Source organism: Erpetoichthys calabaricus, chromosome 9 (genome assembly GCF_900747795.2).
Source record: "Erpetoichthys calabaricus chromosome 9, fErpCal1.3, whole genome shotgun sequence".
In the NCBI taxonomy this organism is placed as follows: domain Eukaryota; kingdom Metazoa; phylum Chordata; class Cladistia; order Polypteriformes; family Polypteridae; genus Erpetoichthys; species Erpetoichthys calabaricus.
In genome coordinates this window covers 186,380,881-186,400,007 of record NC_041402.2, presented here as the reverse complement: position 1 = coordinate 186,400,007, position 19,127 = coordinate 186,380,881, and positions in this window count along the sequence as shown.

The following is a 19,127-nucleotide window of genomic DNA, read 5'->3' as shown; positions in this document are numbered from 1 at the left end:
CACACACACAGAGCTTAGTGTTTTATTAAACAGAAGACGCATCTCCTGAGCGCTGAGCGTATCGTTCCTGCCCGCTTTCATGAGCCTCAATTTGAAGCCCCCTGCTGATGTTGTTCACATTCTGCAAGGAGTCGAAGGAAGGATGTAAGAGGGGCTCGCGTTGACAGCCCCTTCGAGTGTCTGATTGACTGTGCGGTGATATCGGCACTCTGGCTTGTAGGCCGTATTGTTTGTAAAATTGTTTAAACTTTAATTCATGGCTGTCTGAGGACAAACATTAGCATTTTTGAATAATTCATTTACAAACTCCTGCCGCGTGGTACAGAGGGGCATTGGTGGGTTAGGTGAGTCACACGTTGCAGGTTCTTGTTTCCAATGATTTTGTTTGTTTCCGTGGGAATTAAAGAAGCTGAATGTGCACAAAGTTGCACTCCTTGCTGCTCACTGGCGTGGAAATTAAGGAAAGCTGCTGAAGGTTTCTTGAAATGCGACAAATCCCAAAGCTCTCTGCTTGTGCGGTGGTCTTTCATGAACTCAGCATCCTGTGGTCTCAGGGGCGGACAATAAGCTACACCACCTTTATATGTGGGGATGGCACCAAACCGCTATGGGTGGTTGCTTCATGTGTTCATTGTCCAGCACCGGTGTTTGTAGGGGGTACACTGGTTTAACTGGGGGCCGAAACCTATAACTGTAGCATTGGGCACAAAGTAGAATTTAGTCCTCCATCGGACACCAGTCCACCAGAAGGACTTGCAACGATAATAAGAAGTTAGTTTTGTGCTCATAAGGATGACTTCTGAATGCTTTGAAACTGTTTCTCCTGACTCACCCATACAAGGAAGCCCTCAACTTGTCTTCATGTCTGCTAATGGAAGGCATCAAGCTTTTTGGGGTTCCTCCCTATGTTTGGCACTCTACACCCAAAAAAACTCATTTTGTTGACCATTTTGTGGACCAGGAAATGACACCCTTATGATAACAAGTACGCCAATAGGTGTCTTCAGCAAAAATGATCAGAAGGTCTTGAAGTTGTGCAGGCCACCTCAACTGACCACCCAGTGGGGTATGAGGGATCAAAGTTACTCCTTTTCACTAATGTTTGTAATGTGCCATCTGTTAGAATGAAAATCTGTTAAATGCAAATGTTAAATGTCAAAAAAGCAGTGTTAAAAAGTTTGTGATGCGCCACCTGTTGAAATGAAAAATGCAATGCATGTCTCTGTTCTATGCCATTTATCACGGATTTGTAAAAGCAGTGTTAATGTTTGTGGTGTGCCATTTGTTAGAATGTCAAATACAATGCACGTCTCAATTCTATGCCATTTAGTAAGGGATTTGTAAAAGCAGTGGTAATGTTTGTAATGCACTATCTGTTGGAACGGCATATGCAATGCACATTTCTCTGTTCTATGCCATTTAGTATGAGATTCATAAAAGCAGTGTTAAGGTTTGTGATGCACCATCTGTTGGAATGACAAATGCAATGCGTATGTCCGTGTTCTATGCCATTTAGTACGGGATTTGTTAAAGCAGTGGTAATGTTTGTGAGGCACCATCTGTTGGAATGGCATATGCAATGCACATGTCTCTGTTCTATGCCATTTAGTATGGGATTTGTAAAAGCAGTGGTAATGTTTGTGACGTGCCATCTGTTGGAATGGCATATGCAATGCACATGTCTCTGTTCTATGCCATTTAGTATGGGATTTGTAAAAGCAGTGGTAATGTTTGTGACGCACCATCTGTTGGAATGGCATATGCAATTCACATGTCTCTGTTCTATGCCATTTAGTATGGGATTCATAAAGGCGGTGTTAAGGTTTGTGATGCACCATCTGTTGGAATGACAAATGCAGTGCATATTGCTCTGTTCTATGCCATTTAGTACAGGATTTGTAAAAGCAGTGGTAATGTTTGTGACGTGCCATCTGTTGGAATGGCATATGCAATGCACATGTCTCTGTTCTATGCCATTTAGTACAGGATTTGTAAAAGCAGTGGTAATGTTTGTGACGTGCCATCTGTTGGAATGGCATATGCAATGCACATGTCTCTGTTCTATGCCATTTATCATGGATTTGTAAAAGCAGTGTTAATGTTTGTGGTGTGCCATTTGTTAGAATGTTAAATACAATGCACGTCTCAGTTCTATGCCATTTAGTAAGGGATTTGTAAAAGCAGTGGTAATGTTTGTGAGGCACCATCTGTTGGAATGGCATATGCAATGCACATGTCTCTGTTCTATGCCATTTAGTATGGGATTTGTAAAAGCAGTGGTAATGTTTGTGACGTGCCATCTGTTGGAATGGCATATGCAATGCGTATGTCCGTGTTCTATGCCATTTAGTACGGGATTTGTTAAAGCAGTGGTAATGTTTGTGACGCACCATCTGTTGGAATGGCATATGCAATGCACATGTCTCTGTTCTATGCCATTTAGTATGGGATTCATAAAGGCAGTGTTAAGGTTTGTGATGCACCATCTGTTGGAATGACAAATGCAGTGCATATTGCTCTGTTCTATGCCATTTAGTACAGGATTTGTAAAAGCAGTGGTAATGTTTGTGACGTGCCATCTGTTGGAATGGCATATGCAATGCACATGTCTCTGTTCTATGCCATTTAGTATGGGATTTGTAAAAGCAGTGGTAATGTTTGTGACGCACCATCTGTTGGAATGGCATATGCAATTCACATGTCTCTGTTCTATGCCATTTAGTATGGGATTCATAAAGGCGGTGTTAAGGTTTGTGATGCACCATCTGTTGGAATGACAAATGCAGTGCATATTGCTCTGTTCTATGCCATTTAGTACAGGATTTGTAAAAGCAGTGGTAATGTTTGTGACGTGCCATCTGTTGGAATGGCATATGCAATGCACATGTCTCTGTTCTATGCCATTTAGTACAGGATTTGTAAAAGCAGTGGTAATGTTTGTGACGTGCCATCTGTTGGAATGGCATATGCAATGCACATGTCTCTGTTCTATGCCATTTATCATGGATTTGTAAAAGCAGTGTTAATGTTTGTGGTGTGCCATTTGTTAGAATGTTAAATACAATGCACGTCTCAGTTCTATGCCATTTAGTAAGGGATTTGTAAAAGCAGTGGTAATGTTTGTAATGCACTATCTGTTGGAACGGCATATGCAATGCACATTTCTCTGTTCTATGCCATTTAGTATGAGATTCATAAAAGCAGTGTTAAGGTTTGTGATGCACCATCTGTTGGAATGACAAATGCAATGCGTATGTCCGTGTTCTATGCCATTTAGTACGGGATTTGTTAAAGCAGTGGTAATGTTTGTGACGCACCATCTGTTGGAATGGCATATGCAATGCACATGTCTCTGTTCTATGCCATTTAGTATGGGATTCATAAAGGCAGTGTTAAGGTTTGTGATGCACCATCTGTTGGAATGACAAATGCAGTGCATATTGCTCTGTTCTATGCCATTTAGTACAGGATTTGTAAAAGCAGTGGTAATGTTTGTGACGTGCCATCTGTTGGAATGGCATATGCAATGCACATGTCTCTGTTCTATGCCATTTAGTATGGGATTTGTAAAAGCAGTGGTAATGTTTGTGACGCACCATCTGTTGGAATGGCATATGCAATGCACATGTCTCTGTTCTATGCCATTTAGTATGGGATTCATAAAGGCGGTGTTAAGGTTTGTGATGCACCATCTGTTGGAATGACAAATGCAGTGCATATTGCTCTGTTCTATGCCATTTAGTACAGGATTTGTAAAAGCAGTGGTAATGTTTGTGACGTGCCATCTGTTGGAATGGCATATGCAATGCACATGTCTCTGTTCTATGCCATTTAGTACAGGATTTGTAATAGCAGTGGTAATGTTTGTGACGTGCCATCTGTTGGAATGGCATATGCAATGCACATGTCTCTGTTCTATGCCATTTAGTATGGGATTCATAAAGGCGGTGTTAAAGTTTTTGATGCACCATCTGTTGGAATGACAAATGCAATGCATATGTCCATGTTCTATGCCATTTAGTACAGGATTTGTAAAAGCAGTGGTAATGTTTGTGATGCGCCATCTGTTGAAATGGCATATGCAATGCATATGTCTCTGCTCTATGCCATTTAGTATCAGATTCATAAAGGCAGTGTTAATGTTTGTGATGCACCATCTGTTGGAATGACAAATGGATGAATGCCACAGACATAGCAACTGGACAGACACACTTATACACAGACAATTATCATTTTTTAAGGCGGATTTCTCAACTAACCCATCAATCTTTTCATGATCTAATCTCATTAACTGACTTTGGGGTAGTGGGGCTGAGCTCTGCAACAGCAGCACAGGGCGCAAAGTAAGAATCAACCTTGGAAGAGGCTTCAGTCAAAGGCAGAGGCACTGATGCCAGCTAACCTGATGCCCACGTCTTTCGAGCTCCTTAAGGAAATGCCACATAGGCATGGAATAAAATAAGACTTCACCTGCACAAAGATTAAAGGACTTTATTTAAACTCAGCATTCAACTTTCCAATCTAATGACATATCTCGTTGGTATCGGGTTCACAGGGGGCTCTAAAGAAGAGATTTTTGATGCCCACTGCCTAAATGCAAACTCGGTTTTTGATTCACAAAGAAGCTGAACAAACCCGTGGCGGTGCTGCACAGACAGGGGCACATCCTGGAGGGCTTCTGTGTCCGTAGCGGTTAAACTGTCGGCTAATTAGATGAAGGTTCAAAGGGATGAGCACGTTCAAACAAAGGCTCTCATTACTATTTGTTTTTATTCATGCATATTCTCCTTTGATCTTATTGTTCCCCTGCCCTCTTTGCAGTTTGATTAAACCTTTTACATTCCACACTTTCTTTCCCAACCATTTTTTATTTGTACGCTCTTATCTTGTGATCCCTTCAATGAGTGAACCTATAAGGTGAGTAACCCGTTTAGGCAGAAGCCTGGTGTGGCGGACGGCCGGGACACATGCCTGGCTGGGATGCCCCTTTGGCACTGAATCCAGAGGAACAGACATGGGCTGCACACTACGTCTCCCTGGAATGTTTGGTTGGCAGCCCCCCCTGGGTTGCATCGGGGCCACAATCATGGAATACTGGAGCTCACCACCTGGAGGAGCTGCATGGCTTCCTGAGCCCATGTGGTTGGTGATGCAGTCCATATTGGGTCAGTCATCACCTGGAGGAGCTGCATTACTTCCAGGTGGGCTATAAGAGGAGCCAGCAGCCACTACTCAGGGCGCCAGAGTCGGGAGGAGGAGGAGGACAAAGCTGCCCGGGTGGAGTGGAGGAGGAAGAAGAGTGTGTTGTGGTGTTTTTCTTTAGTGTGTATTGGGGACTGTGGGACAGCAGTGGAGGACGTGCCCCACGGCTGAAGAAAAACAAATCTTTGGTTTCATTTTTCCACACTGGTTATTTAAAAACCTCCATTTACAGGCGCAGATCCACTTATGGACGCCTTTAAACTGCACAGAAAAGAGTTAAACGTCATCATCGGCTGCCATGAATGGATGCCTGCACCTCCTGAGCAGTGTGGGGAAAGTAACTTTTAAAAGCAATTTACTTACATTACTCATTACTTACAAAAAAAGTAACTTAAGTGTGTTATAGAGTGACTTATTCTATGATGTAATGTGGCACATTTCTGTTCCTCTTTCCGTCTTTTGTATTAAAAACTGCACTGCACTGCACGTGACTGGCCAGCGCTTGATATGAAAACACCAAACCTCAACGTGAACCTGACCAGGCAAAACAGACAAATACAATCATGTTCTTGCACGTTATAAATTCATGAAGTCCTTCATGTGCTGTGAAGTAAACCCTCAACCTGAGCCCCCTGAAACCTGGCAGCATGAACGCTAGACGCTGTGCCACTGGACTCGCCGCACTGTGCCTATCAGACAGAGACTGGAGTGGGACATCTGTCAGCTCCACAAGGCTCATCCTCACCTGGACAAGGCTGGCCACTCTGTGACTCCAGAGCCTTGACCTGTTAAGGGGTCAACTCGGAGATGTGCAGGTGGTTGAGTCTGTGGTGGCCTGATGATGGGCAGACCCCCAAGTGTGTGAGACTCAGCAAGCAACACAAGGAACAGGCCTGTCACCTTCTCTTGACTCTGCACACTGCAGACTAGAAATAGAACAGCAGGTCAGGTCACCTGCAGAAATTCTCAGATTTTAGGGGGTGCACTGATAAGGGGGGTGAGACAGAGGAGAGGAGTTCCAGGGGGAGATATGGGAGAATTGTGTGCAACTCATCAACAAAACCAAGGAACTGCTTATTAACTTTCACCGCACCAAACAGCCTCCATGTTTGGTCACTACTCAAGGAAGTGAATGTAGAGGTGGGGTGGTCCACTCCTAAGTACTTGGGGGTCCATATCAATGACAGGTTGGACTGGTCTCATAACACAAAGGGCAGAGCAGACTCATCTTCCATAGGAGACTGTGCTCCTTTAATGTGGGCAGTGACGTCCTTCACTTGTTCTACAACTCTGTGACGGCCAGAGTGGTGTGCTGGGCTGGTGACATCACTTCAAGAGAACTCCAAGTCCCATGATGCCCTTTGGGAATCTGAGGCACTGCTTGAATCTACTGCCATCTAGCACTCAGGAGGAGATGATGCCCTGTGTATGTTCTGTTCTCTCCCCAGGTCAAAGATTCATCCCAGCAAGGGTGCCAGCCGTCTATTTAGATGGGCATGTTTTGTTTTATTTTTTTTCAACGGTACCTGTCACAGTCCATTCCTTCCAAGTGAGTAGCTGTGAGAGGATGTCAGTTTGGCCAATAATTTGAACAAGCCATTGTCACCATACTGTCATTCACATCTACTGCATTATAAACTCCTGTGTCACACATGCATGTCAGAGGTCCTCCTCACAGGCTCAGACCAGGTATGTAATAACCTGCCAAGATGAGAGGGGGCGCTGCGGCTAACACTGCCATCTCTTTCTTTCTCCAAAGTGCAGAGAAGCCACCCAGTGAGGGCAACTGACCCTGTCCCTTTTGTCAAACAAAAACCTGGGCGTCCCAGAACAAGGCGTCATTTACTGGCTCAAGCGACCCACCGGATGAGCTTCGCTACTTACGACTTGGCTACCCAGCCCACCCATTTAAAAATTGCCTGCATAATGGGACAGACGCCATTCTCCTGTTGTTGTCTTCAAAATTTCTTGGGAGTCTTGGAACTGTCACTCCTGCACCCGGCCACAACACAAACAGATTTGTTGTTGATGTGACTGTGGCATACATGACACGACTGCTGAAGAGGAGGAGGAGGAGTAGGAGGAAGAGGAGGAGGAGGCAGAATTCTGTATGGCTAATAATAAAAAAAAGCCTAAGGAGGTTTAACGGGTTAACAAAAGCTGGCAACTTGAAGAAGCAGTCGCTGGCACAGCTAAAGGACGCCATCCTGGCACACTCGCCAAGGAGATCTCCCAGTGATAACCCGCCTCCATTTGCTTTCCGCAGACACAGGTGTTTCAGCGTGATTAGCGATGAAATGAGATTAGGCAATGGCGCGGGAGCAAGACGGAAAGGGGCCAGGCAGGTGGAGACGTCACTTCAGACGCACAGTGCCTGGTGACGAGAGCCAAGATTTGGGGGGTGTGGGGCGATGTGAAGGACGTGAGACGTCTTGAAAGGGGGACTTTAAAGGTGGCCACGTGACGCCACTTTAACTGGGCACAAAGACGTTAAGAAAACACAAATCTGCCATCTGGAGAAGGGAAAGACAAAAAATGGGGTTATGGGGGGGGGGGGGGCATACTGCTACTCCAGATAAATAATGATAGAGTTCTGGATCACTTACAATAATAATAATAATAATTCTTAATATGTATATAGCTGTTTTCTCACTGCTCAAAGCACTTTACATAGAGAGGGGGGAGCCACTTCACTAATGTCACTAATGTGCAGCATCCACCTGGATGAAGTGACGGCAGCCATTTTGTGCCACATTGGCTGTTAGGTGGTGACGGGGTGACAGAGATAGCCAGTTAGGGACAGCTTTCAAATCCTACCTGAAGACTCATAACTTCAGTTTAGCACACCCTGACTAGAGCTGCTGATTAACTGTAGAGACTGTATCTCTGTTGTTAGACATTAGCACTGAAGCATAAGTAATATGTTCTGTGTCTCTTCTCGGTACTCAAATGTGGCACTTGGTTCCACTGCCCAAATGCCAAGTTGTTCTGCCTGCCTAAGGTAAAGTCATCTCTGATGGAGGAACACAGGAATCATCAGGTAGAGGGGTCCTTGCATCAGATTGGCTGGCCCAGCACTGACTCCGCTGTGGAATGGCCAATAGGGGGAGGCAGCTTGATGGCTGTGGTCTCCAGGACCCCCATATCACATTATGTGATTTTATCTACTGTTGAATTCTGCTCTGTACTTGTAATATTTCTATTGCACTATTATATTGCACCGAGGACGACTTGTGTTCTGTTCTGTGTATTGCATTTTATTGACCCCCCTTTTTTCAACACCCATTGCACGCCCAACCTACCTGGAAAGGGGTCTCACTTTGAATTCCCTTTCCCAAGATTTCTTCCATTTGTTTTTCCTTAATAGTTTTTTTTTCGGGGAGTTTTTTCTTTGTCTTCTTAGAGAATTAAGTCTGGGGTCTCTCAAAAGGCAGGGCCTGTTAAAGCCCACTGCGGCCTTCCTTGTGTGATTTTGGGCTACACAAATATAAATTGTATATTGTATTGTATTAGGGGGCCAGAATGACCAAGCCATGGTGAAGCCAAGGAGCACATCTTCATGCAAAGCTTTGTGGGAATCTGGAAAAAAACTACACAAAGCAGACACCCGGAGAACCTTAAAAAGAAATCTGGATTATATAGTGCCTTTATCTATCTATCTATCTATCTATCTATCTATCTATCTATCTATCTATCTATCTATCTATCTATCTATCTATCTATCTATCTATCGTATAGCGCTTTTCACATCTATCTATCTATCTATCTATCTATCTATCTATCTATCTATCTATCTATCTATCTATCTATCTATCTATCTATCTATCGTATAATGCCTTTATCTATCTATCTATCTATCTATCGTATAGCGCTTTTCACATCTATCTATCTATCTATCTATCGTATAGCGCTTTTCACATCTATCTATCTATCTATCTATCTATCTATCTATCTATCTATCTATCTATCTATCGTATAATGCCTTTATCTATCTATCTATCTATCTATCTATCGTATAGTGCCTTTATCTATCTATCTATCTATCTATCTATCTATCTATCTATCTATCTATCATATAGCACCTTTCACATCTATCTATTTATCTATCTATCTATTGTATAGCACCTTTCATATCTGTCTATCATACAGCACCTTTCCTTATCTATTATATAGTGTCTATCTATCTATCTATCTATCTATCTATCTATCTATCTATCTATCTATCTATCTATCTATCGTATAGTGCCTTTATCTATCCATCTATCTATCTATCTATCGTATAGTGCCTTTCACATCTATCTATCTATCTATCATATAGCACCTTTCATTATCTATTATATAGTGTCTTTCACTATCTATCTATCTTTCTATCTATCATACAGCGCCTTTCATTATCTATCTATCTATCTATCTATCTATCTATCTATCTATCTATCTATCTATCTATCTATCATACAGCACCTTTCATTATCTATTATATAGTGTCTATCTATCTATCTATCTATCTATCTATCTATCTATCTATCTATCATATAGTGCCTTTATCTATCCATCTATCTATCTATCTATCTATCGTATAGTGCCTTTCACATCTATCTATCTATCATACAGCACCTTTCATTATCTATTATATAGTGTCTTTCACTATCTATCTATCTATCTATCTATCATACAGCGCCTTTCATTATCTATCTATCTATCTATCTATCTATCTATCGTATAGTGCCTTTATCTATCCATCTATCTATCGTATAGTGCCTTTCACATCTATCTATCTATCATACAGCACCTTTCATTATCTATTATATAGTGCCTTTCACATCTATCTATCTGTTACAGTGTATAGTGCCTTTCACATTTATCTATATACTGTATCTATTATATGGTGACTTTCATTACATACAGTATTTATACCATTGTGAGGATGATGCTTATTACTAATAATGTACACTACTGTAGTAGATAAGAGGGTGATAATGAATTTATACCATCTTACTAATTACGATAAATGCTATTATAACTAATGATGTTCCTCTCTGCTGTTCCCTTTTCTTTTCATCTTCAGTTAAACAAAAGGAGAATGAATGAATGACACACGATGTCAAAGTTGTATGATGGGGATATTGATTCATGAATACAGTCCTGGTAAAGATAGTGATTATTAATAACACCGTGTGCAATTTTGGTCATTGATGATGATGATTGAGTTTACACCATCTTTGTAACGATTACCATTATTTATTACTGTTGTTCTTATTAATACACACTATCCCAGCAGCTATAATAAAGATGGTGACAAATCAATATTGTCATAGTAATGATGATGATGATTACTGTTTATAATTTAAGTCATTCTGGTAGGTATAATGATGATGATTATTGTTGCACAGTATATTGGCAATGATGATGATTATTACTAATGTACAGCAGCTCAGCATTTGCAATAATCCCGATCCAAGTTGATCGATCCTATCCCAATGCTGATGATCACAATGATAACCATGATGATTATTCTTGTATGCCATACTAGTGACGATGAAGGTGATGTGCTTAAATCATCTTCAAAATTCTTGTATTAATGATAATGATGATTCTTGTATGTCATCCTAGTGATGATGACGATGTGATAAAATTATCCTCACAATTTTTGTACTAATGATGATGTTGATGATGTAATGAAGATATTAATTTATTATCCTAGTAATGATGATGATTTCTATTATTAATAATGCACTTCCTTATGATAATTAATAAATACCATCATGTTAATAATCATGAAAATTAAAAATTGACATCATTATTGTAGTTCATCTTGATGGTAATGATGGGGATGATGATGATGATAATTAATAATCGACTCCAACCAGGTGGTGATGATTTAGACGATGGGGTTGATGATGTCTGTTAATGATATAAGCAGTTAAGATGATTATTAATATTAATGTGTTCAACTGTGGGAATGATGGTCACAATTATTATTGTAATAATTATTACTTCTGCTTGTTATGATGATGATAATGATGAAGATGATGGTGAATATTATTTATGAAGGCCATCCTGATGATGAAGACTATGATGATGATGATGATAAAAATCGTTATTTTCAGGTGACTCAACAGTGCCTGGGCGCTGCTTGGTTTGGTTTGGGAAGTGATGTTCAGGTTTGTAATATCAGATTATTTTCATTACATCGATAAAATGATAAATTCCATCATCATTCCTTTATTATATGAAAGCCAAGGGAGATTGGAATAAATTAAAAAAAACTGATTATTATGGAAATCCTTCAGTTAGGTGACATTCCGGTGACCAAGTAAGTTGCAAGTCCTACATAAGCAAATGCCAGTGCAGCTGTGGCATGTGACAGGTCAAGCCGGGCACACAGCTGCTTCAAGCATTGTTTTTTTGTGCCATCAGCTAGCGCATTAGTGAAAGACTTTATTAAGTGATGTTCCCGAAGCCTGCTGAATAATTTAGGCTGCGCCGATTCCAGACGCGTCACGCTGACAGCTCCGCTCAGCTCCAAACGGTGCCCAGGAGAGGCTCATTGCGCGTCTTTCAGATGATCTGATGGCGGCTCCTCATCCAGCGCCGTGGCCCCTGTTAAAACTTCAATTGCTCCCAGACGGGGGCTCTGCCGTTGCCGCTGTTGTTGTTTTAATCCAATAATGGACGTGTAATCTCATTGAGCGGCTTGGGCTTTACCTTCTGTATATCCAAAATCTGTGCGTGCAGCTCGCTTTATTTAGCTGGCTCGTCACTAATGCCATTTGGCTGACACTCACTCAACAGCTTGCAGGGAGCCGCCAGCGCTGGCGCTGCTTTTCAGGAGAGGGTAGTGGAGGGCATAGAGCATTGAAGACCCCCCTCCCACCCCCTATTAGTGGTACATTAACAAACTGGCAGCCACAGCTCTGGAGCGTCACCAAGTGAAGCTTTAAAAGCAAGTGACCTGTAGACGCTGGCCTGGGTTGCCAACGTGTGTTTCCATTCCTTCTTGTTGACTTTTCGCTGTCCATTTCGCAAAATTCAGAGTTGTGTGAAAAAGTAAGTGCACCCCATGGAAACTGTTGACATTTTCAACGTCTCCAAACAGGCAGGCGATAGATCTTCATGCAAACAGGACCTTCAGGTAAAGGTGACACATCTGAATTGAACCACGGGGACGTTTAGGCTTTTCAATCATTGATTCAACCAAAAATATCAGTCCACCCTTAGGACCTCAGATGCCGGTGTTACACCAGTTTAGAAGGTTGAAGGTGTTTTCCATTAACTGCCCACCCGTCTTTGACATTTTGGACCAGTCCTTCAGTTCCAAGACATTTGTGAGTTTTGTTACATGTGCTGCCCACCTTTCAATTCCCCCCTTAATAATGGGTTTGACTCGGCCAGTCCATAAACTCCACCAATCCGTTTTTCTTCTTTCTACACCATTACTTGCTAGATTTGCTAGTCTGTTTCAGGTCATTGTCATTTCGAAAGGTCCAACTTTAACTTTTGGGACTTTGACCTCAAGCACACTTTGATGTGCAGGGGCGGACTGGCCATTAGGGCATTTGGGCAATGCCCGGTGGGCCGCACTCTGGTCTGGTCATGGGCCGACCGTTTCATGAAATAAATCTTATGTACTGGTTACTGTTTGACATTGAAATTAATTTTCTAAACTACTAAACATTATCTGTCCGGTACTGCGATTTCTATAGTTCTATATAATAAACCACATTACGTCATCAAGTTGGTTTAGTTGGCAGTACACAACATTGCAGCAAAAAAAAAAACTGCCTTTTGACGATTTCTGTTTCGATACCGCTACCGTTCAGTTAGCATATACATTATTGCAATTTATTTTATCTCAAATACTGTATTTAAATTCTCTGGTACTAATAATTAGTTTAGATTATGAAGATGGGCGGCACGGTGGCGCAGTGGGTAGCGCTGCTGCCTCGCAGTTGGGAGACCTGGGGACCCGGGTTCACTTCCCGGGTCCTCCCTGCGTGGAGTTTGCATGTTCTCCCCGTGTCTGCGTGGGTTTCCTCCCACAGTCCAAAGACATGCAGGTTAGGTGGATTGGCGATTCTAAATTGGCCTTAGTGTGTGCTTGGTGTGTGGGTGTGTTTGTGTGTGTCCTGCGGTGGGTTGGCACCCTGCCCAGGATTGGTTCCTGCCTTGTGCCCTGTGTTGGCTGGGATTGGCTCCAGCAGACCCCCCGTGACCCTGTGTTCGGATTCAACGGGTTGGAAAATGGATGGATGGATTATGAAGATGCATCACAGGAAAATTAATGGAAGGAATTATTAAGAATAAGATTGAGCAACACCTGGCAAAGACCAGACAGTCAGCGTGGGGTCAGAAGAGGGAGGTCGTGTTTTACTAACATGCTGGAATTCTATGAGGAGGCAACAAAAGGATATGATCAGAGTGGAGCAGATGACATTATTTATCTGGTAATTCAGAAAGCATTTGATAAGGTGCCACATGAGAGGGTGGGCATCAAATTAAAAGAAGTGGCTGTTCAGGGTGATGTTTTTAGATGGGTGCAGAATTGACACAGGAAGCAGAAGGTGATGGTGTGAGGAACCTCATCAGAACTGGGTGACGTTAAGAGTGGTGACCAGCAGGGGGCAGTGCTTGGGCTGCTGCTATTTTTAATATATTTATAAATGATTTAGAGAGGAATATAAGTAACAAGCTGGTTATGTTGGCAGATGATACCAAGATAGGTGGATTAGCCGATAGTTTGTAATCCATTATATCATCACAGAAGGACTTGGATAGCAGACAGGATTGAGTAGATTTGTGGATGATGAAATTTAATGTTAGGTAAATGTAAAGACTGTGGTGGGTTGGCGCCCAGTCCAAGATTGGTTCCTGCCTTGTGCCCTGTGTTGGCTGGGATTGGCTCCTGCAGACCCCCGTGACCCTGTGTTCGGATTCAGCAGGTTGGAAAATGGATGGATGGTAAATGTAAAGAATTAAAAATAGGAAGTAAAAATGTGAGGCTTGAATACACAATGGGCAGTCGGAAAATCGAGAGTCCACCTTATCAGAAGGATTTAGGAGTCACAGTGGACTCTAAGCTATTGACTTCCAGACAGTGTTCAGAAGCCATTAAGAAGGCTAACAGACTGCCAGGTTATATAGCGCCTTGATGTGTAGGAGTACAAGTCACAGGAGGTTCTGCTCAAGCTTTATAACACACTGGTGAGGCCTCATCTGGAGTACTGGGGGCAGTTTGGGTCACCAGGCTACAAAAAATGACATAGCAGCACTAGAGGGGGTCCAGAGAAGAGCAACGAGGCTGATTCAGGGCTACAGGGAATGAGTGATGAGGAAAAATTAAAAGAGCTGAGCCTTTAAAGGAGATGAAGAGGAGACCTGAGTGAAGTGTGCAAAATGATGAAGGGGATTAACCCAGTGGATCGAGACGGTGACTTTAAAATGAGTTCATCACGAACATGGGGACACAGTTGGAAACTTGTGAAGAGTAAATTTCACACAAACATTAGGAAGTTTTTCTTTACACAAAGAACAATAGACACTTGGAATAAGCGACCAAGTAGTGTGGTAGACAGTAAGACTTTAGGGACTTTCAAAACTCGACTTGATGCTATTTTGAAAGAATGAAGTGGAAAGGACTGGCGAGCTTTGTTGGGCTGAATGGCCTGTTCTCATCCAGAATGTTCTAATGTCATGTATTATGCATTTTATTGTTCTCTGCTCGTTGACGTGAGCGATACTTAGTGGTTTTCACCTGCAATTATTACTATGATGAAATAAAATTATAAAGCACAGGATGGAAATTTTTCATATTAGGACAGAACATTTCTAGTTTATCACATGTTACATTTCAATCATGTGACCTCAGTTATCACTTTTTCCATTGTAAATGAGCAGCTACTAGCCTACTAGGGTACTGGCACTTGGACATGACATTGATATTTGACATGTACCCTAATAACGTGTAAGCCATGTTACTACATTTTTATTTTTTAATAAATTTTACTTCTAAGCCTGTCATCAAATTTTAAGTTGTACCTAAACAACAGTGTACGACAGTTTAGATAGAGTTCATATCATAGGCTCATAGGAAGTAGCAGGCCACGTTGTCATCACAAATTTTAAGAAAATTACAATGAATAATGGGCCGGGTGGGTCGACCTCGTCACCTCACTAGTTGAAGGATGCCCGGGCCAGTTTTGAGACGCAGTCCACTCCTGTTGATGTGATGCAGAATTCAGGGTTGACTTGATGCCATCTGGAGGAGGGAGTAATGGTAAAGTTTGGGTGAGGTCCTTTGGGACCACTGAAGGGTCCTGTTAATACTACAGCAGACACATGTCCGCTTCAGTCTGTGAAGGTTCTTTGGTGTCCCAGCACGACTGTGTGGTCCAGAAAGACACGGAGAAGGAACCTGAGCGGCCTGCGCCTCAACTCTGCTGAACACCTCTGGGATGAACCGAAACGTCAGTTGTGAGCCAGGCCTTCTCCAACATCAGTACCTGACCTCTCGAACGCTCTTCTGGCTGAACAGCCACAAATTCCCACTGACAGAAAGAGGAGAGTGGGGGGGTTGTTTTTAAGTGGGCAAACTCCATAGTAATATCAATGGCTTTGGAAGGGGATGTCCAACAAGCTCATAATGTTCTGACGGTCAGGTGTCCACAGGTTTTGGGCCATATGGTATATGAATGTAGGAATTGATGGAGTTTGATGAATGACAGGACCTTGTTGAATCCATCAAGTTATCTTGTAGTCAAACTGTACAAGAACTGCAGAAGGGGTTTTAAGTCCAACTCTCCAATCTGGTTGGTGTTAAGTGCAAGTTCTTACGTCCCTCCCTCTCCCTCTCACTCATCCTCTAATGCCTCAAATGTCCCCAGCTGTTCAGGTTCTATCAGGTGTTTCCCAGGTAGAAGGTCTATGGCAGAGTCTGAATTTGGCCACTTCGAAATCTTGCTCTGGATTGTCGGTGGACTTGTACCACTTGTGAACTGTGATTGTTTGGCATTGCAGCACTCCAAACCCCCAAACACAGTCCAGGGTCGAAATAAAGGCGTTTTTTTCATGTGTTACCTCCACAAGGTTTCAATTTCCTACTTTTCCAGGACGCAAACAAAGAAATACGTTTCTCCTTCTCCACCTCCCACGCTGTCTCACCCACCTCTCACCCTTGAGTAGACACAGGCAGCCCCCTTATATGCCTGACCCAAGAAAGCTTCTGGTGTCAAGCCCCTAAAAGTAAGGGCAGCCATCCCCAAGTAGCTCCCCCTGTCGGCACTCGCAGAGCCCAGCAGGGCTGCCCCATAGGACTGCAATTCCCAGCAGGCCCTGCAGGCACAAGAAAGGGAAGTCTTGGGTTCGAATACAGGGTAGGCACAGGGAAACGGGACATTTTTAATTAATGTTCAATGCACGAATAAACAAATTACAAAACACATTTAATGATGAAATGTATCATAGCTCCCCGTTGGCACCCACAGGACTGCAATTCCCAGCATGCCCTGCAGGCACATGGATGGGCCTACTGGCTTGGGAATACTGCCACCCAGTGTGTCGAGGGGAGCATGTGTTCTTGGGAGGCCAGGTAAGGGTACGGTGGTTAATCCTAGCTGGGATGTCAGCCCACCCACCTTTGCCATCCATCACACCCTGTAACAAACACCTCTCCATATCAGTATATGAAGGCAGTGTGGTGGATTGCCGGCTTCTTATTCCGGCCCTCACCCCCAGGCCGCCAGGAGGAGCTCTTCAGACAGCATAAACGTGCCCCGAGTTCCAGCAGGGCCTCATGGACTTTGTAGTTTTTACACACAGCCCTGCTGGATACCTTGGGGGCCACCGGGAGTCGCTGTAGGGGGGCTCGTGAGCTCTTATGTGCCCTATAACCCGGGAGTACGTCATGGTCACGTGACAGGAAGAAACGACATGCTCCCGGGTTGAAGAAAAGGACTGTTTACCCTGACCCGGAAGGAATAAGGAACTGTGGACTGTTGGGCAGGAACACCTCCGGGTCAGGGTGTATAAAAGGACTCTGGGAAAGCCCAGACACTGAGCTGAGCTGGGAGGAAGGGTGGCGAAGTGTCTGGGCGAGGAGGAAAGAGTATTGTTAGTGATTGTGAATTATATGAGTAGTGTGGAGTGGAGGGTGCTTTGTGCACGTGATTACAGTACAATAAAGAAGTATTGTGCTTATACCTGGTGTTTGGAGTGGTACCTGAGGGTTCAAGAGGTGGACAAAAGCCTTATCTGCTACACCAGTCAGGGTGGCGCAGGGGTTAAGACTTTGCATTTCAAAACCTAAGGCTGTGGGTTCAAATCCTACAACTAACATGGCATGACCATGAATAAGTCACTTCATCTGCCGGTGTACGAATTGGAAAACCAAAAGAAATGGAAGCAATCGTTTCGCAAATGTTGTACGGCGCCAGCCAAGCAATAATAAGAGGAAGGTGTCTGTGTTTGCCCGCGTCAAACCATCCATCCACACCACACGTCTTTCCTTCTCATCTCCTCCACCGACAGATGGCTTTATGCTTAACTGAATGGAATGATTTCCATTATTAGTTGATGAGCAAAGATATAATTTTTCCCACTTTTTAAACATAAAATTATTTTTTTCTTCCCCCCTTTCATCAGAGCAGCCGCAGAAAGCCTGAAATCCAAAGTGAGTGTTCAGGTTTTTATGTTTGCTCACACACTCCAGAGAATTCAAAGGGTTTCAAGCAATAAATGTCATTGCTCTACCAAACAGAGGCTGTGTGCCACCCACTAACCTCCACTCTAATTAATCCGCACTTGAATTTAATGAAGGCATACGGCTAAGCAAACGACAGAATGGATGCCGGGGAAGGAAGCCAGCCAGAAAAATAAGACAAGGACTGTCACGTTTTACATCCAGCCGTGTCAAATGCGCTCTGCTTACTGCTCGATTACTCCTAAGTGTCAACAGGAGGGTCCCGTGAAGAATATTTATCTTTAAGGATAATAGAGGTTTGGACAAGGGAAAGAGTAAATAGAAATATTAATCTGAATAACTAATGATACTAGACGCACACTCGGGCAGACTGGAAGAGACAGAGAAAGAGGCAGGCAGGTGATATTTCATGATAACAATGCTGTTTGCAAAATCCTACAGTTTAAGCAACCAAGGAATTTGTTGATATAGCACCTTTCACACAAGTGAACACTAGCTGTGCTATCCGTCCAAGATGGATTAAAATCTAACAAGCGGATTTATTTCTCTGTTGGACATATTCAGCATTAACATATACAGTGCACTGTCTATTGAAATGTATTTTGTAAAGCATGTAGTAATACAGGGTGAGGCAGAAAGGACGGACGTTTTTTATAAAATCACAAAATTGTAAATTTTTTTCTTACAAAGAAATTTATTGAAAGATTTGAGTTCATATTGAAATAGCATTTGACAAAGTCAAGTGTGGAAAACAACATCTCCCATGTGGTGTCCGTTATCACTGATGCATTTCTTAAGGCGTTCATGAAGTTGGCCTCCACTCTTTTCAACATCGCTCTGTCGATTTGGGCGACTTCCACGTGAATGGCTTCCTTCAGTTCCTCCAATGTACGGGGCTTATGCTCGTATACATGTGCCTTGAGGTGACCCCACAAGAAATAATCGCACATGGATAAGTCAGGGGACCGAGGAGGCCAATGAATGTCACCAAACCTGGAAATGAGGTGACCAGGGAAGAGAGGGCGAATAACATCCATTGATGCTCTAGCTGTGTGGGCTGTCGTCCCATCCTGTTGAAACCACACATGCCAGATGGGAATACGTTTGCGTCGTAATTCAGGTAAAAAGAAGTTGTTTCAGGTAAAAAGAAGTTGTTTATCATCTCGATATAGCGCTCTGAATGATTACTGAGGCCAAGTTCAGAAGAATGCTTCCAAGCAGATCGACTTGG